Source organism: Crinia signifera, unplaced genomic scaffold, assembly GCF_055691185.1.
Source record: "Crinia signifera unplaced genomic scaffold, ASM5569118v1 HAP2_SCAFFOLD_436, whole genome shotgun sequence".
Taxonomy (NCBI): domain Eukaryota; kingdom Metazoa; phylum Chordata; class Amphibia; order Anura; family Myobatrachidae; genus Crinia; species Crinia signifera.
This window is the reverse complement of record NW_028142329.1, coordinates 60,972-87,042: the sequence shown is the minus strand read 5'-3', so window position 1 is coordinate 87,042 and position 26,071 is coordinate 60,972. Positions and strand designations below refer to the sequence as shown.

The 26,071-nt window shown below is 38.0% G+C and overlaps 39 non-coding genes across 39 annotated transcripts; all 39 read left to right on the top strand.

The window, feature by feature from the left end:
• The first annotated feature begins 128 nt into the window (after nt 1–128).
• LOC146055408 (U4 spliceosomal RNA) lies at nt 129–269 on the top strand. Its single transcript, XR_014468689.1, has one exon. It is a non-coding gene; the product is annotated as a U4 spliceosomal RNA (small nuclear RNA).
• A 536-nt stretch (nt 270–805) lies between these two features.
• On the top strand, nt 806–946 carry LOC146055436 (U4 spliceosomal RNA). The gene has a single exon (XR_014468714.1). It is a non-coding gene; the product is annotated as a U4 spliceosomal RNA (small nuclear RNA).
• A 537-nt stretch (nt 947–1,483) lies between these two features.
• Nucleotides 1,484–1,623, top strand: LOC146055370 (U4 spliceosomal RNA). The gene has a single exon (XR_014468655.1). It is a non-coding gene; the product is annotated as a U4 spliceosomal RNA (small nuclear RNA).
• Nucleotides 1,624–2,160: 537 nt separating this feature from the next.
• On the top strand, nt 2,161–2,301 carry LOC146055342 (U4 spliceosomal RNA). The gene has a single exon (XR_014468630.1). It is a non-coding gene; the product is annotated as a U4 spliceosomal RNA (small nuclear RNA).
• A 536-nt stretch (nt 2,302–2,837) lies between these two features.
• On the top strand, nt 2,838–2,978 carry LOC146055435 (U4 spliceosomal RNA). Its single transcript, XR_014468713.1, has one exon. It is a non-coding gene; the product is annotated as a U4 spliceosomal RNA (small nuclear RNA).
• A 537-nt stretch (nt 2,979–3,515) lies between these two features.
• Nucleotides 3,516–3,656, top strand: LOC146055341 (U4 spliceosomal RNA). Its single transcript, XR_014468629.1, has one exon. It is a non-coding gene; the product is annotated as a U4 spliceosomal RNA (small nuclear RNA).
• Nucleotides 3,657–4,192: 536 nt separating this feature from the next.
• Nucleotides 4,193–4,333, top strand: LOC146055360 (U4 spliceosomal RNA). The gene has a single exon (XR_014468646.1). It is a non-coding gene; the product is annotated as a U4 spliceosomal RNA (small nuclear RNA).
• Nucleotides 4,334–4,870: 537 nt separating this feature from the next.
• On the top strand, nt 4,871–5,011 carry LOC146055434 (U4 spliceosomal RNA). The gene has a single exon (XR_014468712.1). It is a non-coding gene; the product is annotated as a U4 spliceosomal RNA (small nuclear RNA).
• Nucleotides 5,012–5,548: 537 nt separating this feature from the next.
• Nucleotides 5,549–5,689, top strand: LOC146055431 (U4 spliceosomal RNA). The gene has a single exon (XR_014468710.1). It is a non-coding gene; the product is annotated as a U4 spliceosomal RNA (small nuclear RNA).
• Nucleotides 5,690–6,225: 536 nt separating this feature from the next.
• Nucleotides 6,226–6,366, top strand: LOC146055430 (U4 spliceosomal RNA). Its single transcript, XR_014468709.1, has one exon. It is a non-coding gene; the product is annotated as a U4 spliceosomal RNA (small nuclear RNA).
• Nucleotides 6,367–6,903: 537 nt separating this feature from the next.
• Nucleotides 6,904–7,043, top strand: LOC146055384 (U4 spliceosomal RNA). The gene has a single exon (XR_014468668.1). It is a non-coding gene; the product is annotated as a U4 spliceosomal RNA (small nuclear RNA).
• Nucleotides 7,044–7,580: 537 nt separating this feature from the next.
• Nucleotides 7,581–7,721, top strand: LOC146055323 (U4 spliceosomal RNA). The gene has a single exon (XR_014468612.1). It is a non-coding gene; the product is annotated as a U4 spliceosomal RNA (small nuclear RNA).
• Nucleotides 7,722–8,258: 537 nt separating this feature from the next.
• On the top strand, nt 8,259–8,399 carry LOC146055429 (U4 spliceosomal RNA). The gene has a single exon (XR_014468708.1). It is a non-coding gene; the product is annotated as a U4 spliceosomal RNA (small nuclear RNA).
• Nucleotides 8,400–8,935: 536 nt separating this feature from the next.
• LOC146055396 (U4 spliceosomal RNA) lies at nt 8,936–9,076 on the top strand. The gene has a single exon (XR_014468678.1). It is a non-coding gene; the product is annotated as a U4 spliceosomal RNA (small nuclear RNA).
• A 536-nt stretch (nt 9,077–9,612) lies between these two features.
• LOC146055428 (U4 spliceosomal RNA) lies at nt 9,613–9,753 on the top strand. The gene has a single exon (XR_014468707.1). It is a non-coding gene; the product is annotated as a U4 spliceosomal RNA (small nuclear RNA).
• Nucleotides 9,754–10,290: 537 nt separating this feature from the next.
• On the top strand, nt 10,291–10,431 carry LOC146055427 (U4 spliceosomal RNA). The gene has a single exon (XR_014468706.1). It is a non-coding gene; the product is annotated as a U4 spliceosomal RNA (small nuclear RNA).
• A 536-nt stretch (nt 10,432–10,967) lies between these two features.
• Nucleotides 10,968–11,107, top strand: LOC146055369 (U4 spliceosomal RNA). The gene has a single exon (XR_014468654.1). It is a non-coding gene; the product is annotated as a U4 spliceosomal RNA (small nuclear RNA).
• Nucleotides 11,108–11,644: 537 nt separating this feature from the next.
• On the top strand, nt 11,645–11,785 carry LOC146055340 (U4 spliceosomal RNA). The gene has a single exon (XR_014468628.1). It is a non-coding gene; the product is annotated as a U4 spliceosomal RNA (small nuclear RNA).
• A 536-nt stretch (nt 11,786–12,321) lies between these two features.
• LOC146055351 (U4 spliceosomal RNA) lies at nt 12,322–12,462 on the top strand. Its single transcript, XR_014468638.1, has one exon. It is a non-coding gene; the product is annotated as a U4 spliceosomal RNA (small nuclear RNA).
• A 537-nt stretch (nt 12,463–12,999) lies between these two features.
• On the top strand, nt 13,000–13,140 carry LOC146055386 (U4 spliceosomal RNA). The gene has a single exon (XR_014468670.1). It is a non-coding gene; the product is annotated as a U4 spliceosomal RNA (small nuclear RNA).
• A 536-nt stretch (nt 13,141–13,676) lies between these two features.
• LOC146055426 (U4 spliceosomal RNA) lies at nt 13,677–13,817 on the top strand. Its single transcript, XR_014468705.1, has one exon. It is a non-coding gene; the product is annotated as a U4 spliceosomal RNA (small nuclear RNA).
• Nucleotides 13,818–14,354: 537 nt separating this feature from the next.
• LOC146055339 (U4 spliceosomal RNA) lies at nt 14,355–14,495 on the top strand. Its single transcript, XR_014468627.1, has one exon. It is a non-coding gene; the product is annotated as a U4 spliceosomal RNA (small nuclear RNA).
• A 536-nt stretch (nt 14,496–15,031) lies between these two features.
• LOC146055425 (U4 spliceosomal RNA) lies at nt 15,032–15,172 on the top strand. The gene has a single exon (XR_014468704.1). It is a non-coding gene; the product is annotated as a U4 spliceosomal RNA (small nuclear RNA).
• A 537-nt stretch (nt 15,173–15,709) lies between these two features.
• Nucleotides 15,710–15,850, top strand: LOC146055372 (U4 spliceosomal RNA). The gene has a single exon (XR_014468657.1). It is a non-coding gene; the product is annotated as a U4 spliceosomal RNA (small nuclear RNA).
• A 536-nt stretch (nt 15,851–16,386) lies between these two features.
• LOC146055424 (U4 spliceosomal RNA) lies at nt 16,387–16,527 on the top strand. The gene has a single exon (XR_014468703.1). It is a non-coding gene; the product is annotated as a U4 spliceosomal RNA (small nuclear RNA).
• A 537-nt stretch (nt 16,528–17,064) lies between these two features.
• LOC146055371 (U4 spliceosomal RNA) lies at nt 17,065–17,205 on the top strand. The gene has a single exon (XR_014468656.1). It is a non-coding gene; the product is annotated as a U4 spliceosomal RNA (small nuclear RNA).
• A 537-nt stretch (nt 17,206–17,742) lies between these two features.
• On the top strand, nt 17,743–17,883 carry LOC146055423 (U4 spliceosomal RNA). The gene has a single exon (XR_014468702.1). It is a non-coding gene; the product is annotated as a U4 spliceosomal RNA (small nuclear RNA).
• Nucleotides 17,884–18,419: 536 nt separating this feature from the next.
• On the top strand, nt 18,420–18,560 carry LOC146055318 (U4 spliceosomal RNA). Its single transcript, XR_014468608.1, has one exon. It is a non-coding gene; the product is annotated as a U4 spliceosomal RNA (small nuclear RNA).
• Nucleotides 18,561–19,097: 537 nt separating this feature from the next.
• Nucleotides 19,098–19,237, top strand: LOC146055383 (U4 spliceosomal RNA). Its single transcript, XR_014468667.1, has one exon. It is a non-coding gene; the product is annotated as a U4 spliceosomal RNA (small nuclear RNA).
• A 537-nt stretch (nt 19,238–19,774) lies between these two features.
• LOC146055321 (U4 spliceosomal RNA) lies at nt 19,775–19,915 on the top strand. The gene has a single exon (XR_014468611.1). It is a non-coding gene; the product is annotated as a U4 spliceosomal RNA (small nuclear RNA).
• Nucleotides 19,916–20,452: 537 nt separating this feature from the next.
• On the top strand, nt 20,453–20,593 carry LOC146055422 (U4 spliceosomal RNA). Its single transcript, XR_014468701.1, has one exon. It is a non-coding gene; the product is annotated as a U4 spliceosomal RNA (small nuclear RNA).
• A 537-nt stretch (nt 20,594–21,130) lies between these two features.
• Nucleotides 21,131–21,271, top strand: LOC146055419 (U4 spliceosomal RNA). The gene has a single exon (XR_014468699.1). It is a non-coding gene; the product is annotated as a U4 spliceosomal RNA (small nuclear RNA).
• Nucleotides 21,272–21,808: 537 nt separating this feature from the next.
• Nucleotides 21,809–21,948, top strand: LOC146055390 (U4 spliceosomal RNA). Its single transcript, XR_014468672.1, has one exon. It is a non-coding gene; the product is annotated as a U4 spliceosomal RNA (small nuclear RNA).
• Nucleotides 21,949–22,480: 532 nt separating this feature from the next.
• On the top strand, nt 22,481–22,621 carry LOC146055418 (U4 spliceosomal RNA). Its single transcript, XR_014468698.1, has one exon. It is a non-coding gene; the product is annotated as a U4 spliceosomal RNA (small nuclear RNA).
• Nucleotides 22,622–23,157: 536 nt separating this feature from the next.
• On the top strand, nt 23,158–23,298 carry LOC146055375 (U4 spliceosomal RNA). Its single transcript, XR_014468660.1, has one exon. It is a non-coding gene; the product is annotated as a U4 spliceosomal RNA (small nuclear RNA).
• A 531-nt stretch (nt 23,299–23,829) lies between these two features.
• LOC146055357 (U4 spliceosomal RNA) lies at nt 23,830–23,970 on the top strand. Its single transcript, XR_014468643.1, has one exon. It is a non-coding gene; the product is annotated as a U4 spliceosomal RNA (small nuclear RNA).
• Nucleotides 23,971–24,507: 537 nt separating this feature from the next.
• On the top strand, nt 24,508–24,648 carry LOC146055365 (U4 spliceosomal RNA). The gene has a single exon (XR_014468651.1). It is a non-coding gene; the product is annotated as a U4 spliceosomal RNA (small nuclear RNA).
• Nucleotides 24,649–25,185: 537 nt separating this feature from the next.
• LOC146055417 (U4 spliceosomal RNA) lies at nt 25,186–25,326 on the top strand. Its single transcript, XR_014468697.1, has one exon. It is a non-coding gene; the product is annotated as a U4 spliceosomal RNA (small nuclear RNA).
• A 537-nt stretch (nt 25,327–25,863) lies between these two features.
• LOC146055416 (U4 spliceosomal RNA) lies at nt 25,864–26,004 on the top strand. The gene has a single exon (XR_014468696.1). It is a non-coding gene; the product is annotated as a U4 spliceosomal RNA (small nuclear RNA).
• The last annotated feature ends 67 nt before the right edge of the window (nt 26,005–26,071 follow it).

The window sequence follows — 26,071 nt, the reverse complement described above, 5'->3', positions numbered from 1 at the left end:
CCAGGGCTTGGACTCATTAGCATATACATTCCCATAATCCACTGCTCCTAGCCAGAGACTGTTTGTCTAGCCATGGTTGTAATGAGTTCTCTGTTGCACATGCTGATTGCTCCAGCCAAGCACCTATCAACTTTGCGCAGTGGCATTATCATAGCTTATGAGGTCAAACCGAGGCGTGATTATTGCTAGTTGAAAACTTTACCCAATACCCCGCCATGATGACTTGCAATATAGTCAGCATTGGCAATTTTTGCTAGTCTCCTAGGAGACTATAAGATTTTGTAAAGGAAAGATGTGTTGGAGTTAGTCTATTTTCTTGAATCTTCTGTATGTGAAAAACCACAATTGACTGTGTCTTCCAGTTGCTGATTTTGAAGATTGGTTTAGAGATTAGTGTTTTTAATAAGACGTGTTGGAGTTAGTCTATTTTCTTGCATCTTCTGTATATGAAAAACCACAATTACATCTGTGTCTTCCAGTTGCTGATTTTGAAGATTGATGTAGAGATTAGTGTTTTTATCTCTGTTTATCTGGAGATGTTCCAGAATTTTTGAATGCATTGTCATGCAAATTGGATATAAATTCCTTACATATTTCTTACTAGAGTGTGAGATATGAAAAAGCGCTTGGGAACAGAAAATACAATTTCCTTGAAGTCATCACCCAGGAAGGTTTTGCCAGGGCTTGGACTCATTAGCATATACATTCCCATAATCCACTGCTCCTAGCCAGAGACTGTTTGTCTAGCCATGGTTGTAATGAGTTCTCTGTTGCACATGCTGATTGCTCCAGCCAAGCACCTATCAACTTTGCGCAGTGGCATTATCATAGCTTATGAGGTCAAACCGAGGCGTGATTATTGCTAGTTGAAAACTTTACCCAATACCCCGCCATGATGACTTGCAATATAGTCAGCATTGGCAATTTTTGCTAGTCTCCCAGGAGACTATAAGATTTTGTAAAGGAAAGATGTGTTGGAGTTAGTCTATTTTCTTGAATCTTCTGTATGTGAAAAACCATAATTGGCTGTGTCTTCCAGTTGCTGATTTTGAAGATTGGTTTAGAGATTAGTGTTTTTAATAAGACGTGTTGGAGTTAGTCTATTTTCTTGCATCTTCTGTATATAAAAAACCACAATTACATCCGTGTCTTCCAGTTGCTGATTTTGAAGATTGATGTAGAGATTAGTGTTTTTATCTCTGTTTATCTGGAGATGTTCCAGAATTTTTGAATGCCTTGTCATGCAAATTGGAGATAAATTCCTTACAACTTTTGCTACCATAGTGTGAGATATGAAAAAGCACTTGGGAACAGAAAATACAATTTCCTTGAAGTCATCACCCAGGAAGGTTTTGCCAGGTCTTGGACTCATTAGCATATACATTCCCATAATCCACTGCTCCTAGCCAGAGACTGTTTGTCTAGCCATGGTTGTAATGAGTTCTCTGTTGCACATGCTGATTGCTCCAGCCAAGCACCTATCAACTTTGCGCAGTGGCATTATCATAGCTTATGAGGTCAAACCGAGGCGTGATTATTGGTAGTTGAAAACTTTACCCAATACCCGCCATGATGACTTGCAATATAGTCAGCATTGGCAATTTTTGCTAGTCTCCCAGGAGACTATAAGATTTTGTAAAGGAAAGATGTGTTGGAGTTAGTCTATTTTCTTAAATCTTCTGTATGTGAAAAACCACAATTGACTGTGTCTTCCAGTTGCTGATTTTGAAGATTGGTTTAAAGATTAGTGTTTTTAATAAGACTTGTTGGAGTTAGTCTATTTTCTTGCATCTTCTGTATATGAAAAACCACAATTACATCTGTGTCTTCCAGTTGCTGATTTTGAAGATTGATGTAGAGATTAGTGTTTTTATCTCTGTTTATCTGGAGATGTTCCAGAATTTTTGAATGCATTGTCATGCAAATTGGAGATAAATTCCTTACAATTTTTGCTACCAGAGTGTGAGATATGAAAAAGCACTTGGGAACAGAAAATACAATTTCCTTGAAGTCATCACCCAGGAAGGTTTTGCCAGGTCTTGGACTCATTAGCATATACATTCCCATAATCCACTGCTCCTAGCCAGAGACTGTTTGTCTAGCCATGGTTGTAATGAGTTCTCTGTTGCACATGCTGATTGCTCCAGCCAAGCACCTATCAACTTTGCGCAGTGGCATTATCATAGCTTATGAGGTCAAACCGAGGTGTGATTATTGCTAGTTGAAAACTTTACCCAATACCCCGCCATGATGACTTGCAATATAGTCAGCATTGGCAATTTTTGCTAGTCTCCCAGGAGACTATAAGATTTTGTAAAGGAAAGATGTGTTGGAGTTAGTCTATTTTCTTGAATCTTCTGTATGTGAAAAACCACAATTGACTGTGTCTTCCAGTTGCTGATTTTGAAGATTGGTTTAGAGATTAGTGTTTTTAATAAGACGTGTTGGAGTTAGTCTATTTTCTTGCATCTTCTGTATATGAAAAACCACAATTACATCCGTGTCTTCCAGTTGCTGATTTTGAAGATTGATGTAGAGATTAGTGTTTTTATCTCTGTTTATCTGGAGATGTTCCAGAATTTTTGAATGCATTGTCATGCAAATTGGAGATAAATTCCTTACATATTTCTTACTAGAGTGTGAGATATGAAAAAGCGCTTGGGAACAGAAAATACAATTTCCTTGAAGTCATCACCCAGGAAGGTTTTGCCAGGTCTTGGACTCATTAGCATATACATTCCCATAATCCACTGCTCCTAGCCAGAGACTGTTTGTCTAGCCATGGTTGTAATGAGTTCTCTGTTGCACATGCTGATTGCTCCAGCTAAGCACCTATCAACTTTGCGCAGTGGCATTATCATAGCTTATGAGGTCAAACCGAGGCGTGATTATTGCTAGTTGAAAACTTTACCCAATACCCCGCCATGATGACTTGCAATATAGTCAGCATTGGCAATTTTTGCTAGTCTCCCAGGAGACTATAAGATTTTGTAAAGGAAAGATGTGTTGGAGTTAGTCTATTTTCTTGAATCTTCTGTATGTGAAAAACCACAATTGACTGTGTCTTCCAGTTGCTGATTTTGAAGATTGGTTTAGAGATTAGTGTTTTTAATAAGACATGTTGGAGTTAGTCTATTTTCTTGCATCTTCTGTATATGAAAAACCACAATTACATCTGTGTCTTCCAGTTGCTGATTTTGAAGATTGATGTAGAGATTAGTGTTTTTATCTCTGTTTATCTGGAGATGTTCCAGAATTTTTGAATGCATTGTCATGCAAATTGGAGATAAATTCCTTACAATTTTTGCTACCAGAGTGTGAGATATGAAAAAGCACTTGGGAACAGAAAATACAATTTCCTTGAAGTCATCACCCAGGAAGGTTTTGCCAGGTCTTGGACTCATTAGCATATACATTCCCATAATCCACTGCTCCTAGCCAGAGACTGTTTGTCTAGCCATGGTTGTAATGAGTTCTCTGTTGCACATGCTGATTGCTCCAGCCAAGCACCTATCAACTTTGCGCAGTGGCATTATCATAGCTTATGAGGTCAAACCGAGGTGTGATTATTGCTAGTTGAAAACTTTACCCAATACCCCGCCATGATGACTTGCAATATAGTCAGCATTGGCAATTTTTGCTAGTCTCCCAGGAGACTATAAGATTTTGTAAAGGAAAGATGTGTTGGAGTTAGTCTATTTTCTTGAATCTTCTGTATGTGAAAAACCACAATTGACTGTGTCTTCCAGTTGCTGATTTTGAAGATTGGTTTAGAGATTAGTGTTTTTAATAAGACGTGTTGGAGTTAGTCTATTTTCTTGCATCTTCTGTATATGAAAAACCACAATTACATCCGTGTCTTCCAGTTGCTGATTTTGAAGATTGATGTAGAGATTAGTGTTTTTATCTCTGTTTATCTGGAGATGTTCCAGAATTTTTGAATGCATTGTCATGCAAATTGGAGATAAATTCCTTACATATTTCTTACTAGAGTGTGAGATATGAAAAAGCGCTTGGGAACAGAAAATACAATTTCCTTGAAGTCATCACCCAGGAAGGTTTTGCCAGGTCTTGGACTCATTAGCATATACATTCCCATAATCCACTGCTCCTAGCCAGAGACTGTTTGTCTAGCCATGGTTGTAATGAGTTCTCTGTTGCACATGCTGATTGCTCCAGCCAAGCACCTATCAACTTTGCGCAGTGGCATTATCATAGCTTATGAGGTCAAACCGAGGCGTGATTATTGCTAGTTGAAAACTTTACCCAATACCCCGCCATGATGACTTGCAATATAGTCAGCATTGGCAATTTTTGCTAGTCTCCCAGAAGAGTATAAGATTTTGTAAAGAAAAGATGTGTTGGAGTTAGTCTATTTTCTTGAATCTTCTGTATGTGAAAAACCACAATTGACTGTGTCTTCCAGTTGCTGATTTTAAAGATTGGTTTAGAGATTAGTGTTTTTAATAAGACGTGTTGGAGTTAGTCTATTTTCTTGCATCTTCTGTATATGAAAAACCACAATGACATCCGTGTCTTCCAGTTGCTGATTTTGAAGATTGATGTAGAGATTAGTGTTTTTATCTCTGTTTATCTGGAGATGTTCCAGAATTTTTGAATGCATTGTCATGCAAATTGGAGATAAATTCCTTACAATTTTTGCTACCAGAGTGTGAGATATGAAAAAGCACTTGGGAACAGAAAATACAATTTCCTTGAAGTCATCACCCAGGAAGGTTTTGCCAGGTCTTGGACTCATTAGCATATACATTCCCATAATCCACTGCTCCTAGCCAGAGACTGTTTGTCTAGCCATGGTTGTAATGAGTTCTCTGTTGCACATGCTGATTGCTTCAGCCAAGCACCTATCAACTTTGCGCAGTGGCATTATCATAGCTTATGAGGTCAAACCGAGGCGTGATTATTGCTAGTTGAAAACTTTACCCAATACCCCGCCATGATGACTTGCAATATAGTCAGCATTGGCAATTTTTGCTAGTCTCCCAGGAGACTATAAGATTTTGTAAAGGAAAGATGTGTTGGAGTTAGTCTATTTTCTTGAATCTTCTGTATGTGAAAAACCACAATTGACTGTGTCTTCCAGTTGCTGATTTTAAAGATTGGTTTAGAGATTAGTGTTTTTAATAAGACGTGTTGGAGTTAGTCTATTTTCTTGCATCTTCTGTATATGAAAAACCACAATTACATCCGTGTCTTCCAGTTGCTGATTTTGAAGATTGATGTAGAGATTAGTGTTTTTATCTCTGTTTATCTGGAGATGTTCCAGAATTTTTGAATGCATTGTCATGCAAATTGGAGATAAATTCCTTACAATTTTTGCTACCAGAGTGTGAGATATGAAAAAGCACTTGGGAACAGAAAATACAATTTCCTTGAAGTCATCACCCAGGAAGGTTTTGCCAGGTCTTGGACTCATTAGCATATACATTCCCATAATCCACTGCTCCTAGCCAGAGACTGTTTGTCTAGCCATGGTTGTAATGAGTTCTCTGTTGCACATGCTGATTGCTCCAGCCAAGCACCTATCAACTTTGCGCAGTGGCATTATCATAGCTTATGAGGTCAAACCGAGGCGTGATTATTGCTAGTTGAAAACTTTACCCAATACCCCGCCATGATGACTTGCAATATAGTCAGCATTGGCAATTTTTGCTAGTCTCCCAGGAGACTATAAGATTTTGTAAAGGAAAGATGTGTTGGAGTTAGTCTATTTTCTTGAATCTTCTGTATGTGAAAAACCACAATTGACTGTGTCTTCCAGTTGCTGATTTTGAAGATTGGTTTAGAGATTAGTGTTTTTAATAAGACGTGTTGGAGTTAGTCTATTTTCTTGCATCTTCTGTATATGAAAAACCACAGCTACATCCGTGTCTTCCAGTTGCTGATTTTGAAGATTGATGTAGAGATTAGTGTTTTTATCTCTGTTTATCTGGAGATGTTCCAGAATTTTTGAATGCATTGTCATGCAAATTGGAGATAAATTCCTTACATATTTCTTACTAGAGTGTGAGATATGAAAAAGCACTTGGGAACAGAAAATACAATTTCCTTGAAGTCATCACCCAGGAAGGTTTTGCCAGGTCTTGGACTCATTAGCATATACATTCCCATAATCCACTGCTCCTAGCCAGAGACTGTTTGTCTAGCCATGGTTGTAATGAGTTCTCTGTTGCACATGCTGATTGCTCCAGCCAAGCACCTATCAACTTTGCGCAGTGGCATTATCATAGCTTATGAGGTCAAACCGAGGCGTGATTATTGCTAGTTGAAAACTTTACCCAATACCCCGCCATGATGACTTGCAATATAGTCAGCATTGGCAATTTTTGCTAGTCTCCCAGGAGACTATAAGATTTTGTAAAGGAAAGATGTGTTGGAGTTAGTCTATTTTCTTGAATCTTCTGTATGTGAAAAACCACAATTGACTGTGTCTTCCAGTTGCTGATTTTGAAGATTGGTTTAGAGATTAGTGTTTTTAATAAGACGTGTTGGAGTTAGTCTATTTTCTTGCATCTTCTGTATATGAAAAACCACAATTACATCTGTGTCTTCCAGTTGCTGATTTTGAAGATTGATGTAGAGATTAGTGTTTTTATCTCTGTTTATCTGGAGATGTTCCAGAATTTTTGAATGCATTGTCATGCAAATTGGAGATAAATTCCTTACAATTTTTGCTACCAGAGTGTGAGATATGAAAAAGCACTTGGGAACAGAAAATACAATTTCCTTGAAGTCATCACCCAGGAAGGTTTTGCCAGGTCTTGGACTCATTAGCATATACATTCCCATAATCCACTGCTCCTAGCCAGAGACTGTTTGTCTAGCCATGGTTGTAATGAGTTCTCTGTTGCACATGCTGATTGCTCCAGCCAAGCACCTATCAACTTTGCGCAGTGGCATTATCATAGCTTATGAGGTCAAACCGAGGCGTGATTATTGCTAGTTGAAAACTTTACCCATACCCCGCCATGATGACTTGCAATATAGTCAGCATTGGCAATTTTTGCTAGTCTCCCAGAAGACTATAAGATTTTGTAAAGGAAAGATGTGTTGGAGTTAGTCTATTTTCTTGAATCTTCTGTATGTGAAAAACCACAATTGACTGTGTCTTCCAGTTGCTGATTTTGAAGATTGGTTTAGAGATTAGTGTTTTTAATAAGACGTGTTGGAGTTAGTCTATTTTCTTGCATCTTCTGTATATGAAAAACCACAATTACATCCGTGTCTTCCAGTTGCTGATTTTGAAGATTGATGTAGAGATTAGTGTTTTTATCTCTGTTTATCTGGAGATGTTCCAGAATTTTTGAATGCCTTGTCATGCAAATTGGAGATAAATTCCTTACAATTTTTGCTACCAGAGTGTGAGATATGAAAAAGCACTTGGGAACAGAAAATACAATTTCCTTGAAGTCATCACCCAGGAAGGTTTTGCCAGGTCTTGGACTCATTAGCATATACATTCCCATAATCCACTGCTCCTAGCCAGAGACTGTTTGTCTAGCCATGGTTGTAATGAGTTCTCTGTTGCACATGCTGATTGCTCCAGCCAAGCACCTATCAACTTTGCGCAGTGGCATTATCATAGCTTATGAGGTCAAACCGAGGCGTGATTATTGCTAGTTGAAAACTTTACCCAATACCTCGCCATGATGACTTGCAATATAGTCAGCATTGGCAATTTTTGCTAGTCTCCCAGGAGACTATAAGATTTTGTAAAGGAAAGATGTGTTGGAGTTAGTCTATTTTCTTGAATCTTCTGTTTGTGAAAAACCACAATTGACTGTGTCTTCCAGTTGCTGATTTTGAAGATTGGTTTAGAGATTAGTGTTTTTAATAAGACGTGTTGGAGTTAGTCTATATTCTTGCATCTTCTGTATATGAAAAACCACAATTACATCCGTGTCTTCCAGTTGCTGATTTTGAAGATTGATGTAGAGATTAGTGTTTTTATCTCTGTTTATCTGGAGATGTTCCAGAATTTTTGAATGCCTTGTCATGCAAATTGGAGATAAATTCCTTACAATTTTTGCTACCAGAGTGTGAGATATGAAAAAGCACTTGGGAACAGAAAATACAATTTCCTTGAAGTCATCACCCAGGAAGGTTTTGCCAGGTCTTGGACTCATTAGCATATACATTCCCATAATCCACTGCTCCTAGCCAGAGACTGTTTGTCTAGCCATGGTTGTAATGAGTTCTCTGTTGCACATGCTGATTGCTCCAGCCAAGCACCTATCAACTTTGCGCAGTGGCATTATCATAGCTTATGAGGTCAAACCGAGGCGTGATTATTGCTAGTTGAAAACTTTACCCAATACCCCGCCATGATGACTTGCAATATAGTCAGCATTGGCAATTTTTGCTAGTCTCCCAGGAGACTATAAGATTTTGTAAAGGAAAGATGTGTTGGAGTTAGTCTATTTTCTTGAATCTTCTGTATGTGAAAAACCACAATTGACTGTGTCTTCCAGTTGCTGATTTCGAAGATTGGTTTAGAGATTAGTGTTTTTAATAAGACGTGTTGGAGTTAGTCTATTTTCTTGCATCTTCTGTATATGAAAAACCACAATTACATCTGTGTCTTCCAGTTGCTGATTTTGAAGATTGATGTAGAGATTAGTGTTTTTATCTCTGTTTATCTGGAGATGTTCCAGAATTTTTGAATGCATTGTCATGCAAATTGGATATAAATTCCTTACATATTTCTTACTAGAGTGTGAGATATGAAAAAGCGCTTGGGAACAGAAAATACAATTTCCTTGAAGTCATCACCCAGGAAGGTTTTGCCAGGGCTTGGACTCATTAGCATATACATTCCCATAATCCACTGCTCCTAGCCAGAGACTGTTTGTCTAGCCATGGTTGTAATGAGTTCTCTGTTGCACATGCTGATTGCTCCAGCCAAGCACCTATCAACTTTGCGCAGTGGCATTATCATAGCTTATGAGGTCAAACCGAGGCGTGATTATTGCTAGTTGAAAACTTTACCCAATACCCCGCCATGATGACTTGCAATATAGTCAGCATTGGCAATTTTTGCTAGTCTCCTAGGAGACTATAAGATTTTGTAAAGGAAAGATGTGTTGGAGTTAGTCTATTTTCTTGAATCTTCTGTATGTGAAAAACCACAATTGACTGTGTCTTCCAGTTGCTGATTTTGAAGATTGGTTTAGAGATTAGTGTTTTTAATAAGACGTGTTGGAGTTAGTCTATTTTCTTGCATCTTCTGTATATGAAAAACCACAATTACATCTGTGTCTTCCAGTTGCTGATTTTGAAGATTGATGTAGAGATTAGTGTTTTTATCTCTGTTTATCTGGAGATGTTCCAGAATTTTTGAATGCATTGTCATGCAAATTGGATATAAATTCCTTACATATTTCTTACTAGAGTGTGAGATATGAAAAAGCGCTTGGGAACAGAAAATACAATTTCCTTGAAGTCATCACCCAGGAAGGTTTTGCCAGGGCTTGGACTCATTAGCATATACATTCCCATAATCCACTGCTCCTAGCCAGAGACTGTTTGTCTAGCCATGGTTGTAATGAGTTCTCTGTTGCACATGCTGATTGCTCCAGCCAAGCACCTATCAACTTTGCGCAGTGGCATTATCATAGCTTATGAGGTCAAACCGAGGCGTGATTATTGCTAGTTGAAAACTTTACCCAATACCCCGCCATGATGACTTGCAATATAGTCAGCATTGGCAATTTTTGCTAGTCTCCCAGGAGACTATAAGATTTTGTAAAGGAAAGATGTGTTGGAGTTAGTCTATTTTCTTGAATCTTCTGTATGTGAAAAACCATAATTGGCTGTGTCTTCCAGTTGCTGATTTTGAAGATTGGTTTAGAGATTAGTGTTTTTAATAAGACGTGTTGGAGTTAGTCTATTTTCTTGCATCTTCTGTATATAAAAAACCACAATTACATCCGTGTCTTCCAGTTGCTGATTTTGAAGATTGATGTAGAGATTAGTGTTTTTATCTCTGTTTATCTGGAGATGTTCCAGAATTTTTGAATGCCTTGTCATGCAAATTGGAGATAAATTCCTTACAACTTTTGCTACCATAGTGTGAGATATGAAAAAGCACTTGGGAACAGAAAATACAATTTCCTTGAAGTCATCACCCAGGAAGGTTTTGCCAGGTCTTGGACTCATTAGCATATACATTCCCATAATCCACTGCTCCTAGCCAGAGACTGTTTGTCTAGCCATGGTTGTAATGAGTTCTCTGTTGCACATGCTGATTGCTCCAGCCAAGCACCTATCAACTTTGCGCAGTGGCATTATCATAGCTTATGAGGTCAAACCGAGGCGTGATTATTGCTAGTTGAAAACTTTACCCAATACCCCGCCATGATGACTTGCAATATAGTCAGCATTGGCAATTTTTGCTAGTCTCCCAGGAGACTATAAGATTTTGTAAAGGAAAGATGTGTTGGAGTTAGTCTATTTTCTTGAATCTTCTGTATGTGAAAAACCACAATTGACTGTGTCTTCCAGTTGCTGATTTTGAAGATTGGTTTAGAGATTAGTGTTTTTAATAAGACGTGTTGGAGTTAGTCTATTTTCTTGCATCTTCTGTATATGAAAAACCACAATTACATCCGTGTCTTCCAGTTGCTGATTTTGAAGATTGATGTAGAGATTAGTGTTTTTATCTCTGTTTATCTGGAGATGTTCCAGAATTTTTGAATGCATTGTCATGCAAATTGGAGATAAATTCCTTACATATTTCTTACTAGAGTGTGAGATATGAAAAAGCGCTTGGGAACAGAAAATACAATTTCCTTGAAGTCATCACCCAGGAAGGTTTTGCCAGGTCTTGGACTCATTAGCATATACATTCCCATAATCCACTGCTCCTAGCCAGAGACTGTTTGTCTAGCCATGGTTGTAATGAGTTCTCTGTTGCACATGCTGATTGCTCCAGCCAAGCACCTATCAACTTTGCGCAGTGGCATTATCATAGCTTATGAGGTCAAACCGAGGCGTGATTATTGGTAGTTGAAAACTTTACCCAATACCCGCCATGATGACTTGCAATATAGTCAGCATTGGCAATTTTTGCTAGTCTCCCAGGAGACTATAAGATTTTGTAAAGGAAAGATGTGTTGGAGTTAGTCTATTTTCTTAAATCTTCTGTATGTGAAAAACCACAATTGACTGTGTCTTCCAGTTGCTGATTTTGAAGATTGGTTTAAAGATTAGTGTTTTTAATAAGACTTGTTGGAGTTAGTCTATTTTCTTGCATCTTCTGTATATGAAAAACCACAATTACATCTGTGTCTTCCAGTTGCTGATTTTGAAGATTGATGTAGAGATTAGTGTTTTTATCTCTGTTTATCTGGAGATGTTCCAGAATTTTTGAATGCATTGTCATGCAAATTGGAGATAAATTCCTTACAATTTTTGCTACCAGAGTGTGAGATATGAAAAAGCACTTGGGAACAGAAAATACAATTTCCTTGAAGTCATCACCCAGGAAGGTTTTGCCAGGTCTTGGACTCATTAGCATATACATTCCCATAATCCACTGCTCCTAGCCAGAGACTGTTTGTCTAGCCATGGTTGTAATGAGTTCTCTGTTGCACATGCTGATTGCTCCAGCCAAGCACCTATCAACTTTGCGCAGTGGCATTATCATAGCTTATGAGGTCAAACCGAGGTGTGATTATTGCTAGTTGAAAACTTTACCCAATACCCCGCCATGATGACTTGCAATATAGTCAGCATTGGCAATTTTTGCTAGTCTCCCAGGAGACTATAAGATTTTGTAAAGGAAAGATGTGTTGGAGTTAGTCTATTTTCTTGAATCTTCTGTATGTGAAAAACCACAATTGACTGTGTCTTCCAGTTGCTGATTTTGAAGATTGGTTTAGAGATTAGTGTTTTTAATAAGACGTGTTGGAGTTAGTCTATTTTCTTGCATCTTCTGTATATGAAAAACCACAATTACATCCGTGTCTTCCAGTTGCTGATTTTGAAGATTGATGTAGAGATTAGTGTTTTTATCTCTGTTTATCTGGAGATGTTCCAGAATTTTTGAATGCATTGTCATGCAAATTGGAGATAAATTCCTTACATATTTCTTACTAGAGTGTGAGATATGAAAAAGCGCTTGGGAACAGAAAATACAATTTCCTTGAAGTCATCACCCAGGAAGGTTTTGCCAGGTCTTGGACTCATTAGCATATACATTCCCATAATCCACTGCTCCTAGCCAGAGACTGTTTGTCTAGCCATGGTTGTAATGAGTTCTCTGTTGCACATGCTGATTGCTCCAGCTAAGCACCTATCAACTTTGCGCAGTGGCATTATCATAGCTTATGAGGTCAAACCGAGGCGTGATTATTGCTAGTTGAAAACTTTACCCAATACCCTGCCATGATGACTTGCAATATAGTCAGCATTGGCAATTTTTGCTAGTCTCCCAGGAGACTATAAGATTTTGTAAAGGAAAGATGTGTTGGAGTTAGTCTATTTTCTTGAATCTTCTGTATGTGAAAAACCACAATTGACTGTGTCTTCCAGTTGCTGATTTTGAAGATTGGTTTAGAGATTAGTGTTTTTAATAAGACGTGTTGGAGTTAGTCTATTTTCTTGCATCTTCTGTATATGAAAAACCACAATTACATCTGTGTCTTCCAGTTGCTGATTTTGAAGATTGATGTAGAGATTAGTGTTTTTATCTCTGTTTATCTGGAGATGTTCCAGAATTTTTGAATGCATTGTCATGCAAATTGGAGATAAATTCCTTACAATTTTTGCTACCAGAGTGTGAGATATGAAAAAGCACTTGGGAACAGAAAATACAATTTCCTTGAAGTCATCACCCAGGAAGGTTTTGCCAGGTCTTGGACTCATTAGCATATACATTCCCATAATCCACTGCTCCTAGCCAGAGACTGTTTGTCTAGCCATGGTTGTAATGAGTTCTCTGTTGCACATGCTGATTGCTCCAGCCAAGCACCTATCAACTTTGCGCAGTGGCATTATCATAGCTTATGAGGTCAAACCCAGGTGTGATTATTGCTAGTTGAAAACTTTACCCAATACCCCGCCATGATGACTTGCAATATAGTCAGCATTGGCAATTTTTGCTAGTCTCCCAGGAGACTATAAGATTTTGTAAAGGAAAGATGTGTTGGAGTTAGTCTATTTTCTTGAATCTTCTGTATGTGAAAAACCACAATTGACTGTGTCTTCCAGTTGCTGATTTTGAAGATTGGTTTAGAGATTAGTGTTTTTAATAAGACGTGTTGGAGTTAGTCTATTTTCTTGCATCTTCTGTATATGAAAAACCACAATTACATCCGTGTCTTCCAGTTGCTGATTTTGAAGATTGATGTAGAGATTAGTGTTTTTATCTCTGTTTATCTGGAGATGTTCCAGAATTTTTGAATGCATTGTCATGCAAATTGGAGATAAATTCCTTACATATTTCTTACTAGAGTGTGAGATATGAAAAAGCGCTTGGGAACAGAAAATACAATTTCCTTGAAGTCATCACCCAGGAAGGTTTTGCCAGGTCTTGGACTCATTAGCATATACATTCCCATAATCCACTGCTCCTAGCCAGAGACTGTTTGTCTAGCCATGGTTGTAATGAGTTCTCTGTTGCACATGCTGATTGCTCCAGCCAAGCACCTATCAACTTTGCGCAGTGGCATTATCATAGCTTATGAGGTCAAACCGAGGCGTGATTATTGCTAGTTGAAAACTTTACCCAATACCCCGCCATGATGACTTGCAATATAGTCAGCATTGGCAATTTTTGCTAGTCTCCCAGGAGACTATAAGATTTTGTAAAGGAAAGATGTGTTGGAGTTAGTCTATTTTCTTGAATCTTCTGTATGTGAAAAACCACAATTGACTGTGTCTTCCAGTTGCTGATTTTGAAGATTGGTTTAGAGATTAGTGTTTTTAATAAGACGTGTTGGAGTTAGTCTATTTTCTTGCATCTTCTGTATATGAAAAACCACAATTACATCTGTGTCTTCCAGTTGCTGATTTTGAAGATTGATGTAGAGATTAGTGTTTTTATCTCTGTTTATCTGGAGATGTTCCAGAATTTTTGAATGCATTGTCATGCAAATTGGAGATAAATTCCTTACAATTTTTGCTACCAGAGTGTGAGATATGAAAAAGCACTTGGGAACAGAAAATACAATTTCCTTGAAGTCATCACCCAGGAAGGTTTTGCCAGGTCTTGGACTCATTAGCATATACATTCCCATAATCCACTGCTCCTAGCCAGAGACTGTTTGTCTAGCCATGGTTGTAATGAGTTCTCTGTTGCACATGCTGATTGCTCCAGCCAAGCACCTATCAACTTTGCGCAGTGGCATTATCATAGCTTATGAGGTCAAACCGAGGTGTGATTATTGCTAGTTGAAAACTTTACCCAATACCCCGCCATGATGACTTGCAATATAGTCAGCATTGGCAATTTTTGCTAGTCTCCCAGGAGACTATAAGATTTTGTAAAGGAAAGATGTGTTGGAGTTAGTCTATTTTCTTGAATCTTCTGTATGTGAAAAACCACAATTGACTGTGTCTTCCAGTTGCTGATTTTGAAGATTGGTTTAGAGATTAGTGTTTTTAATAAGACGTGTTGGAGTTAGTCTATTTTCTTGCATCTTCTGTATATGAAAAACCACAATTACATCCGTGTCTTCCAGTTGCTGATTTTGAAGATTGATGTAGAGATTAGTGTTTTTATCTCTGTTTATCTGGAGATGTTCCAGAATTTTTGAATGCATTGTCATGCAAATTGGAGATAAATTCCTTACATATTTCTTACTAGAGTGTGAGATATGAAAAAGCGCTTGGGAACAGAAAATACAATTTCCTTGAAGTCATCACCCAGGAAGGTTTTGCCAGGTCTTGGACTCATTAGCATATACATTCCCATAATCCACTGCTCCTAGCCAGAGACTGTTTGTCTAGCCATGGTTGTAATGAGTTCTCTGTTGCACATGCTGATTGCTCCAGCCAAGCACCTATCAACTTTGCGCAGTGGCATTATCATAGCTTATGAGGTCAAACCGAGGCGTGATTATTGCTAGTTGAAAACTTTACCCAATACCCCGCCATGATGACTTGCAATATAGTCAGCATTGGCAATTTTTGCTAGTCTCCCAGGAGACTATAAGATTTTGTAAAGGAAAGATGTGTTGGAGTTAGTCTATTTTCTTGAATCTTCTGTATGTGAAAAACCACAATTGACTGTGTCTTCCAGTTGCTGATTTTGAAGATTGGTTTAGAGATTAGTGTTTTTAATAAGACGTGTTGGAGTTATTCTATTTTCTTGCATCTTCTGTATATGAAAAACCACAATTACATCTGTGTCTTCCAGTTGCTGATTTTGAAGATTGATGTAGAGATTAGTGTTTTTATCTCTGTTTATCTGGAGATGTTCCAGAATTTTTGAATGCATTGTCATGCAAATTGGAGATAAATTCCTTACAATTTTTGCTACCAGAGTGTGAGATATGAAAAAGCACTTGGGAACAGAAAATACAATTTCCTTGAAGTCATCACCCAGGAAGGTTTTGCCAGGTCTTGGACTCATTAGCATATACATTCCCATAATCCACTGCTCCTAGCCAGAGACTGTTTGTCTAGCCATGGTTGTAATGAGTTCTCTGTTGCACATGCTGATTGCTCCAGCCAAGCACCTATCAACTTTGCGCAGTGGCATTATTATAGCTTATGAGGTCAAACCGAGGTGTGATTATTGCTAGTTGAAAACTTTACCCAATACCCCGCCATGATGACTTGCAATATAGTCAGCATTGGCAATTTTTGCTAGTCTCCCAGGAGACTATAAGATTTTGTAAAGGAAAGATGTGTTGGAGTTAGTCTATTTTCTTGAATCTTCTGTATGTGAAAAACCACAATTGACTGTGTCTTCCAGTTGCTGATTTTGAAGATTGGTTTAGAGATTAGTGTTTTTAATAAGACGTGTTGGAGTTAGTCTATTTTCTTGCATCTTCTGTATATGAAAAACCACAATTACATCCGTGTCTTCCAGTTGCTGATTTTGAAGATTGATGTAGAGATTAGTGTTTTTATCTCTGTTTATCTGGAGATGTTCCAGAATTTTTGAATGCATTGTCATGCAAATTGGAGATAAATTCCTTACATATTTCTTACTAGAGTGTGAGATATGAAAAAGCGCTTGGGAACAGAAAATACAATTTCCTTGAAGTCATCACCCAGGAAGGTTTTGCCAGGTCTTGGACTCATTAGCATATACATTCCCATAATCCACTGCTCCTAGCCAGAGACTGTTTGTCTAGCCATGGTTGTAATGAGTTCTCTGTTGCACATGCTGATTGCTCCAGCCAAGCACCTATCAACTTTGCGCAGTGGCATTATCATAGCTTATGAGGTCAAACCGAGGCGTGATTATTGCTAGTTGAAAACTTTACCCAATACCCCGCCATGATGACTTGCAATATAGTCAGCATTGGCAATTTTTGCTAGTCTCCCAGGAGACTATAAGATTTTGTAAAGGAAAGATGTGTTGGAGTTAGTCTATTTTCTTGAATCTTCTGTATGTGAAAAACCACAATTGACTGTGTCTTCCAGTTGCTGATTTTGAAGATTGGTTTAGAGATTAGTGTTTTTAATAAGACGTGTTGGAGTTAGTCTATTTTCTTGCATCTTCTGTATATGAAAAACCACAATTACATCCGTGTCTTCCAGTTGCTGATTTTGAAGATTGATGTAGAGATTAGTGTTTTTATCTCTGTTTATCTGGAGATGTTCCAGAATTTTTGAATGCATTGTCATGCAAATTGGAGATAAATTCCTTACAATTTTTGCTACCAGAGTGTGAGATATGAAAAAGCACTTGGGAACAGAAAATACAATTTCCTTGAAGTCATCACCCAGGAAGGTTTTGCCAGGTCTTGGACTCATTAGCATATACATTCCCATAATCCACTGCTCCTAGCCAGAGACTGTTTGTCTAGCCATGGTTGTAATGAGTTCTCTGTTGCACATGCTGATTGCTTCAGCCAAGCACCTATCAACTTTGCGCAGTGGCATTATCATAGCTTATGAGGTCAAACCGAGGCGTGATTATTGCTAGTTGAAAACTTTACCCAATACCCCGCCATGATGACTTGCAATATAGTCAGCATTAGCAATTTTTGCTAGTCTCCCAGGAGACTATAAGATTTTGTAAAGGAAAGATGTGTTGGAGTTAGTCTATTTTCTTGAATCTTCTGTATGTGAAAAACCACAATTGACTGTGTCTTCCAGTTGCTGATTTTAAAGATTGGTTTAGAGATTAGTGTTTTTAATAAGACGTGTTGGAGTTAGTCTATTTTCTTGCATCTTCTGTATATGAAAAACCACAATTACATCCGTGTCTTCCAGTTGCTGATTTTGAAGATTGATGTAGAGATTAGTGTTTTTATCTCTGTTTATCTGGAGATGTTCCAGAATTTTTGAATGCATTGTCATGCAAATTGGAGATAAATTCCTTACAATTTTTGCTACCAGAGTGTGAGATATGAAAAAGCACTTGGGAACAGAAAATACAATTTCCTTGAAGTCATCACCCAGGAAGGTTTTGCCAGGTCTTGGACTCATTAGCATATACATTCCCATAATCCACTGCTCCTAGCCAGAGACTGTTTGTCTAGCCATGGTTGTAATGAGTTCTCTGTTGCACATGCTGATTGCTCCAGCCAAGCACCTATCAACTTTGCGCAGTGGCATTATCATAGCTTATGAGGTCAAACCGAGGCGTGATTATTGCTAGTTGAAAACTTTACCCAATACCCCGCCATGATGACTTGCAATATAGTCAGCATTGGCAATTTTTGCTAGTCTCCCAGGAGACTATAAGATTTTGTAAAGGAAAGATGTGTTGGAGTTAGTCTATTTTCTTGAATCTTCTGTATGTGAAAAACCACAATTGACTGTGTCTTCCAGTTGCTGATTTTGAAGATTGGTTTAGAGATTAGTGTTTTTAATAAGACGTGTTGGAGTTAGTCTATTTTCTTGCATCTTCTGTATATGAAAAACCACAGCTACATCCGTGTCTTCCAGTTGCTGATTTTGAAGATTGATGTAGAGATTAGTGTTTTTATCTCTGTTTATCTGGAGATGTTCCAGAATTTTTGAATGCATTGTCATGCAAATTGGAGATAAATTCCTTACATATTTCTTACTAGAGTGTGAGATATGAAAAAGCACTTGGGAACAGAAAATACAATTTCCTTGAAGTCATCACCCAGGAAGGTTTTGCCAGGTCTTGGACTCATTAGCATATACATTCCCATAATCCACTGCTCCTAGCCAGAGACTGTTTGTCTAGCCATGGTTGTAATGAGTTCTCTGTTGCACATGCTGATTGCTCCAGCCAAGCACCTATCAACTTTGCGCAGTGGCATTATCATAGCTTATGAGGTCAAACCGAGGCATGATTATTGCTAGTTGAAAACTTTACCCAATACCCCGCCATGATGACTTGCAATATAGTCAGCATTGGCAATTTTTGCTAGTCTCCCAGGAGACTATAAGATTTTGTAAAGGAAAGATGTGTTGGAGTTAGTCTATTTTCTTGAATCTTCTGTATGTGAAAAACCACAATTGACTGTGTCTTCCAGTTGCTGATTTTGAAGATTGGTTTAGAGATTAGTGTTTTTAATAAGACGTGTTGGAGTTAGTCTATTTTCTTGCATCTTCTGTATATGAAAAACCACAATTACATCTGTGTCTTCCAGTTGCTGATTTTGAAGATTGATGTAGAGATTAGTGTTTTTATCTCTGTTTATCTGGAGATGTTCCAGAATTTTTGAATGCATTGTCATGCAAATTGGAGATAAATTCCTTACAATTTTTGCTACCAGAGTGTGAGATATGAAAAAGCACTTGGGAACAGAAAATACAATTTCCTTGAAGTCATCACCCAGGAAGGTTTTGCCAGGTCTTGGACTCATTAGCATATACATTCCCATAATCCACTGCTCCTAGCCAGAGACTGTTTGTCTAGCCATGGTTGTAATGAGTTCTCTGTTGCACATGCTGATTGCTCCAGCCAAGCACCTATCAACTTTGCGCAGTGGCATTATCATAGCTTATGAGGTCAAACCGAGGCGTGATTATTGCTAGTTGAAAACTTTACCCATACCCCGCCATGATGACTTGCAATATAGTCAGCATTGGCAATTTTTGCTAGTCTCCCAGAAGACTATAAGATTTTGTAAAGGAAAGATGTGTTGGAGTTAGTCTATTTTCTTGAATCTTCTGTATGTGAAAAACCACAATTGACTGTGTCTTCCAGTTGCTGATTTTGAAGATTGGTTTAGAGATTAGTGTTTTTAATAAGACGTGTTGGAGTTAGTCTATTTTCTTGCATCTTCTGTATATGAAAAACCACAATTACATCCGTGTCTTCCAGTTGCTGATTTTGAAGATTGATGTAGAGATTAGTGTTTTTATCTCTGTTTATCTGGAGATGTTCCAGAATTTTTGAATGCCTTGTCATGCAAATTGGAGATAAATTCCTTACAATTTTTGCTACCAGAGTGTGAGATATGAAAAAGCACTTGGGAACAGAAAATACAATTTCCTTGAAGTCATCACCCAGGAAGGTTTTGCCAGGTCTTGGACTCATTAGCATATACATTCCCATAATCCACTGCTCCTAGCCAGAGACTGTTTGTCTAGCCATGGTTGTAATGAGTTCTCTGTTGCACATGCTGATTGCTCCAGCCAAGCACCTATCAACTTTGCGCAGTGGCATTATCATAGCTTATGAGGTCAAACCGAGGCGTGATTATTGCTAGTTGAAAACTTTACCCAATACCTCGCCATGATGACTTGCAATATAGTCAGCATTGGCAATTTTTGCTAGTCTCCCAGGAGACTATAAGATTTTGTAAAGGAAAGATGTGTTGGAGTTAGTCTATTTTCTTGAATCTTCTGTTTGTGAAAAACCACAATTGACTGTGTCTTCCAGTTGCTGATTTTGAAGATTGGTTTAGAGATTAGTGTTTTTAATAAGACGTGTTGGAGTTAGTCTATATTCTTGCATCTTCTGTATATGAAAAACCACAATTACATCCGTGTCTTCCAGTTGCTGATTTTGAAGATTGATGTAGAGATTAGTGTTTTTATCTCTGTTTATCTGGAGATGTTCCAGAATTTTTGAATGCCTTGTCATGCAAATTGGAGATAAATTCCTTACAATTTTTGCTACCAGAGTGTGAGATATGAAAAAGCACTTGGGAACAGAAAATACAATTTCCTTGAAGTCATCACCCAGGAAGGTTTTGCCAGGTCTTGGACTCATTAGCATATACATTCCCATAATCCACTGCTCCTAGCCAGAGACTGTTTGTCTAGCCATGGTTGTAATGAGTTCTCTGTTGCACATGCTGATTGCTCCAGCCAAGCACATATCAACTTTGCGCAGTGGCATTATCATAGCTTATGAGGTCAAACCGAGGCGTGATTATTGCTAGTTGAAAACTTTACCCAATACCCCGCCATGATGACTTGCAATATAGTCAGCATTGGCAATTTTTGCTAGTCTCCCAGGAGACTATAAGATTTTGTAAAGGAAAGATGTGTTGGAGTTAGTCTATTTTCTTGAATCTTCTGTATGTGAAAAACCACAATTGACTGTGTCTTCCAGTTGCTGATTTTGAAGATTGGTTTAGAGATTAGTGTTTTTAATAAGACGTGTTGGAGTTAGTCTATTTTCTTGCATCTTCTGTATATGAAAAACCACAATTACATCCGTGTCTTCCAGTTGCTGATTTTGAAGATTGATGTAGAGATTAGTGTTTTTATCTCTGTTTATTTGGAGATGTTCCAGAATTTTTGAATGCATTGTCATGCAAATTGGAGATAAATTCCTTACAATTTTTGCTACCAGAGTGTGAGATATGAAAAAGCACTTGGGAACAAAAAATACAATTTCCTTGAAGTCATCACCCAGGAAGGTTTTGCCAGGTCTTGGACTCATTAGCATATACATTCCCATAATCCACTGCTCCTAGCCAGAGACTGTTTGTCTAGCCATGGTTGTAATGAGTTCTCTGTTGCACATGCTGATTGCTTCAGCCAAGCACCTATCAACTTTGCGCAGTGGCATTATCATAGCTTATGAGGTCAAACCGAGGCGTGATTATTGCTAGTTGAAAACTTTACCCAATACCCCGCCATGATGACTTGCAATATAGTCAGCATTGGCAATTTTTGCTAGTCTCCCAGGAGACTATAAGATTTTGTAAAGGAAAGATGTGTTGGAGTTAGTCTATTTTCTTGAATCTTCTGTATGTGAAAAACCACAATTGACTGTGTCTTCCAGTTGCTGATTTTGAAGATTGGTTTAGAGATTAGTGTTTTTAATAAGACGTGTTGGAGTTAGTCTGTTTTCTTGCATCTTCTGTATATGAAAAACCACAATTACATCCGTGTCTTCCAGTTGCTGATTTTGAAGATTGATGTAGAGATTAGTGTTTTTATCTCTGTTTATCTGGAGATGTTCCAGAATTTTTGAATGCCTTGTCATGCAAATTGGAGATAATTTCCTTACAATTTTTGCTACCAGAGTGTGAGATATGAAAAAGCACTTGGGAACAGAAAATACAATTTCCTTGAAGTCATCACTCAGGAAGGTTTTGCCAGGTCTTGGACTCATTAGCATATACATTCCCATAATCCACTGCTCCTAGCCAGAGACTGTTTGTCTAGCCATGGTTGTAATGAGTTCTCTGTTGCACATGCTGATTGCTCCAGCCAAGCACCTATCAACTTTGCGCAGTGGCATTATCATAGCTTATGAGGTCAAACCGAGGCGTGATTATTGCTAGTTAAAACTTTACCCAATACCCCGCCATGATGACTTGCAATATAGTCAGCATTGGCAATTTTTGCTAGTCTCCCAGAAGACTATAAGATTTTGTAAAGGAAAGATGTGTTGGAGTTAGTCTATTTTCTTGAATCTTCTGTATGTGAAAAACCACAATTGACTGTGTCTTCCAGTTGCTGATTTTGAAGATTGGTTTAGAGATTAGTGTTTTTAATAAGACGTGTTGGAGTTAGTCTATTTTCTTGCATCTTCTGTATATGAAAAACCACAATTACATCCGTGTCTTCCAGTTGCTGATTTTGAAGATTGATGTAGAGATTAGTGTTTTTATCTCTGTTTATCTGGAGATGTTCCAGAATTTTTAAAATGCATTGTCATGCAAATTGGAGATAAATTCCTTACAATTTTTGCTACCAGAGTGTGAGATATGAAAAAGCACTTGGGAACAGAAAATACAATTTCCTTGAAGTCATCACCCAGGAAGGTTTTGCCAGGTCTTGGACTCATTAGCATATACATTCCCATAATCCACTGCTCCTAGCCAGAGACTGTTTGTCTAGCCATGGTTGTAATGAGTTCTCTGTTGCTGATTGCTCCAGCCAAGCACCTATCAACTTTGCGCAGTGGCATTATCATAGCTTATGAGGTCAAACCGAGGCGTGATTATTGCTAGTTGAAAACTTTACCCAATACCCCGCCATGATGACTTGCAATATAGTCAGCATTGGCAATTTTTGCTAGTCTCCCAGGAGACTATAAGATTTTGTAAAGGAAAGATGTGTTGGAGTTAGTCTATTTTCTTGAATCTTCTGTATGTGAAAAACCACAATTGACTGTGTCTTCCAGTTGCTGATTTTGAAGATTGGTTTAGAGATTAGTGTTTTTAATAAGACGTGTTGGAGTTAGTCTATTTTCTTGCATCTTCTGTATATGAAAAACCACAATTACATCCGTGTCTTCCAGTTGCTGATTTTGAAGATTGATGTAGAGATTAGTGTTTTTATCTCTGTTTATCTGGAGATGTTCCAGAATTTTTGAATGCATTGTCATGCAAATTGGAGATAAATTCCTTACATATTTCTTACTAGAGTGTGAGATATGAAAAAGCACTTGGGAACAGAAAATACAATTTCCTTGAAGTCATCACCCAGGAAGGTTTTGCCAGGTCTTGGACTCATTAGCATATACATTCCCATAATCCACTGCTCCTAGCCAGAGACTGTTTGTCTAGCCATGGTTGTAATGAGTTCTCTGTTGCACATGCTGATTGCTCCAGCCAAGCACCTATCAACTTTGCGCAGTGGCATTATCATAGCTTATGAGGTCAAACCGAGGCGTGATTATTGCCAGTTGAAAACTTTACCCAATACCCCGCCATGATGACTTGCAATATAGTCAGCATTGGCAATTTTTGCTAGTCTCCCAGGAGGCTATAAGATTTTGTAAAGGAAAGATGTGTTGGAGTTAGTCTATTTTCTTGAATCTTCTGTATGTGAAAAACCACAATTGACTGTGTCTTCCAGTTGCTGATTTTGAAGATTGGTTTAGAGATTAGTGTTTTTAATAAGACGTGTTGGAGTTAGTCTATTTTCTTGCATCTTCTGTATATGAAAAACCACAATTACATCCGTGTCTTCCAGTTGCTGATTTTGAAGATTGATGTAGAGATTAGTGTTTTTATCTCTGTTTATCTGGAGATGTTCCAGAATTTTTGAATGCATTGTCATGCAAATTGGAGATAAATTCCTTACAATTTTTGCTACCAGAGTGTGAGATATGAAAAAGCACTTGGGAACAGAAAATACAATTTCCTTGAAGTCATCACCCAGGAAGGTTTTGCCAGGTCTTGGACTCATTAGCATATACATTCCCATAATCCACTGCTCCTAGCCAGAGACTGTTTGTCTAGCCATGGTTGTAATGAGTTCTCTGTTGCTGATTGCTCCAGCCAAGCACCTATCAACTTTGCGCAGTGGCATTATCATAGCTTATGAGGTCAAACCGAGGCGTGATTATTGCTAGTTGAAAACTTTACCCAATACCCCGCCATGATGACTTGCAATATAGTCAGAATTGGCAATTTTTGCTAGTCTCCCAGGAGACTATAAGATTTTGTAAAGGAAAGATGTGTTGGAGTTAGTCTATTTTCTTGAATCTTCTGTATGTGAAAAACCACAATTGACTGTGTCTTCCAGTTGCTGATTTTGAAGATTGGTTTAGAGATTAGTGTTTTTAATAAGACGTGTTGGAGTTAGTCTATTTTCTTGCATCTTCTGTATATGAAAAACCACAATTACATCCGTGTCTTCCAGTTGCTGATTTTGAAGATTGATGTAGAGATTAGTGTTTTTATCTCTGTTTATCTGGAGATGTTCCAGAATTTTTGAATGCATTGTCATGCAAATTGGAGATAAATTACTTACAATTTTTGCTACCAGAGTGTGAGATATGAAAAAGCACTTGGGAACAGAAAATACAATTTCCTTGAAGTCATCACCCAGGAAGGTTTTGCCAGGTCTTGGACTCATTAGCATATACATTCCCATAATCCACTGCTCCTAGCCAGAGACTGTTTGTCTAGCCATGGTTGTAATGAGTTCTTTGTTGCACATGGTGATTGCTCCAGCCATGCACCTATCAACTTTGTGCAGTGGCATTATCATAGCTTATGAGGTCAAACCGAGGCGTGATTATTGCTAGTTGAAAACTTTACCCAATACCCCACCATGATGACTTGCAATATAGTCAGCATTGGCAATTTTTGCTAGTCTCCCAGGAGACTATAAGATTTTGTAAAGGAAAGATGTGTTGGAGTTAGTCTATTTTCTTGAATCTTCTGTATGTGAAAAACCACAATTGACTGTGTCTTCTAGTTGCTGATTTTGAAGATTGGTTTAGAGATTAGTGTTTTTAATAAGACGTGTTGGAGTTAGTCTATTTTCTTGCATCTTCTGTATATGAAAAACCACAATTACATCCGTGTCTTCCAGTTGCTGATTTTGAAGATTGATGTAGAGATTAGTGTTTTTATCTCTGTTTATCTGGAGATGTTCCAGAATTTTTGAATGCATTGTCATGCAAATTGGAGATAAATTCCTTACAATTTTTGCTACCAGAGTGTGAGATATGAAAAAGCACTTGGGAACAGAAAATACAATTTCCTTGAAGTCATCACCCAGGAAGGTTTTGCCAGGTCTTGGACTCATTAGCATATACATTCCCATAATCCACTGCTCCTAGCCAGAGACTGTTTGTCTAGCCATGGTTGTAATGAGTTCTCTGTTGCACATGCTGATTGCTCCAGCCAAGCACCTATCAACTTTGCGCAGTGGCATTATCATAGCTTATGAGGTCAAACCGAGGCGTGATTATTGCTAGTTGAAAACTTTACCCAATACCCCGCCATGATGACTTGCAATATAGTCAGCATTGGCAATTTTTGCTAGTCTCCCAGGAGACTATAAGATTTTGTAAAGGAAAGATGTGTTGGAGTTAGTCTATTTTCTTGAATCTTCTGTATGTGAAAAACCACAATTGACTGTGTCTTCCAGTTGCTGATTTTGAAGATTGGTTTAGAGATTAGTGTTTTTAATAAGACGTGTTGGAGTTAGTCTATTTTCTTGCATCTTCTGTATATGAAAAACCACAATTACATCTGTGTCTTCCAGTTGCTGATTTTGAAGATTGATGTAGAGATTAGTGTTTTTATCTCTGTTTATCTGGAGATGTTCCAGAATTTTTGAATGCATTGTCATGCAAATTGGAGATAAATTCCTTACAATTTTTGCTACCAGAGTGTGAGATATGAAAAAGCACTTGGGAACAGAAAATACAATTTCCTTGAAGTCATCACCCAGGAAGGTTTTGCCAGGTCTTGGACTCATTAGCATATACATTCCCATAATCCACTGCTCCTAGCCAGAGACTGTTTGTCTAGCCATGGTTGTAATGAGTTCTCTGTTGCACATGCTGATTGCTTCAGCCAAGCACCTATCAACTTTGCGCAGTGGCATTATCATAGCTTATGAGGTCAAACCGAGGCGTGATTATTGCTAGTTGAAAACTTTACCCAATACCCCGCCATGATGACTTGCAATATAGTCAGCATTGGCAATTTTTGCTAGTCTCCCAGGAGACTATAAGATTTTGTAAAGGAAAGATGTGTTGGAGTTAGTCTATTTTCTTGAATCTTCTGTATGTGAA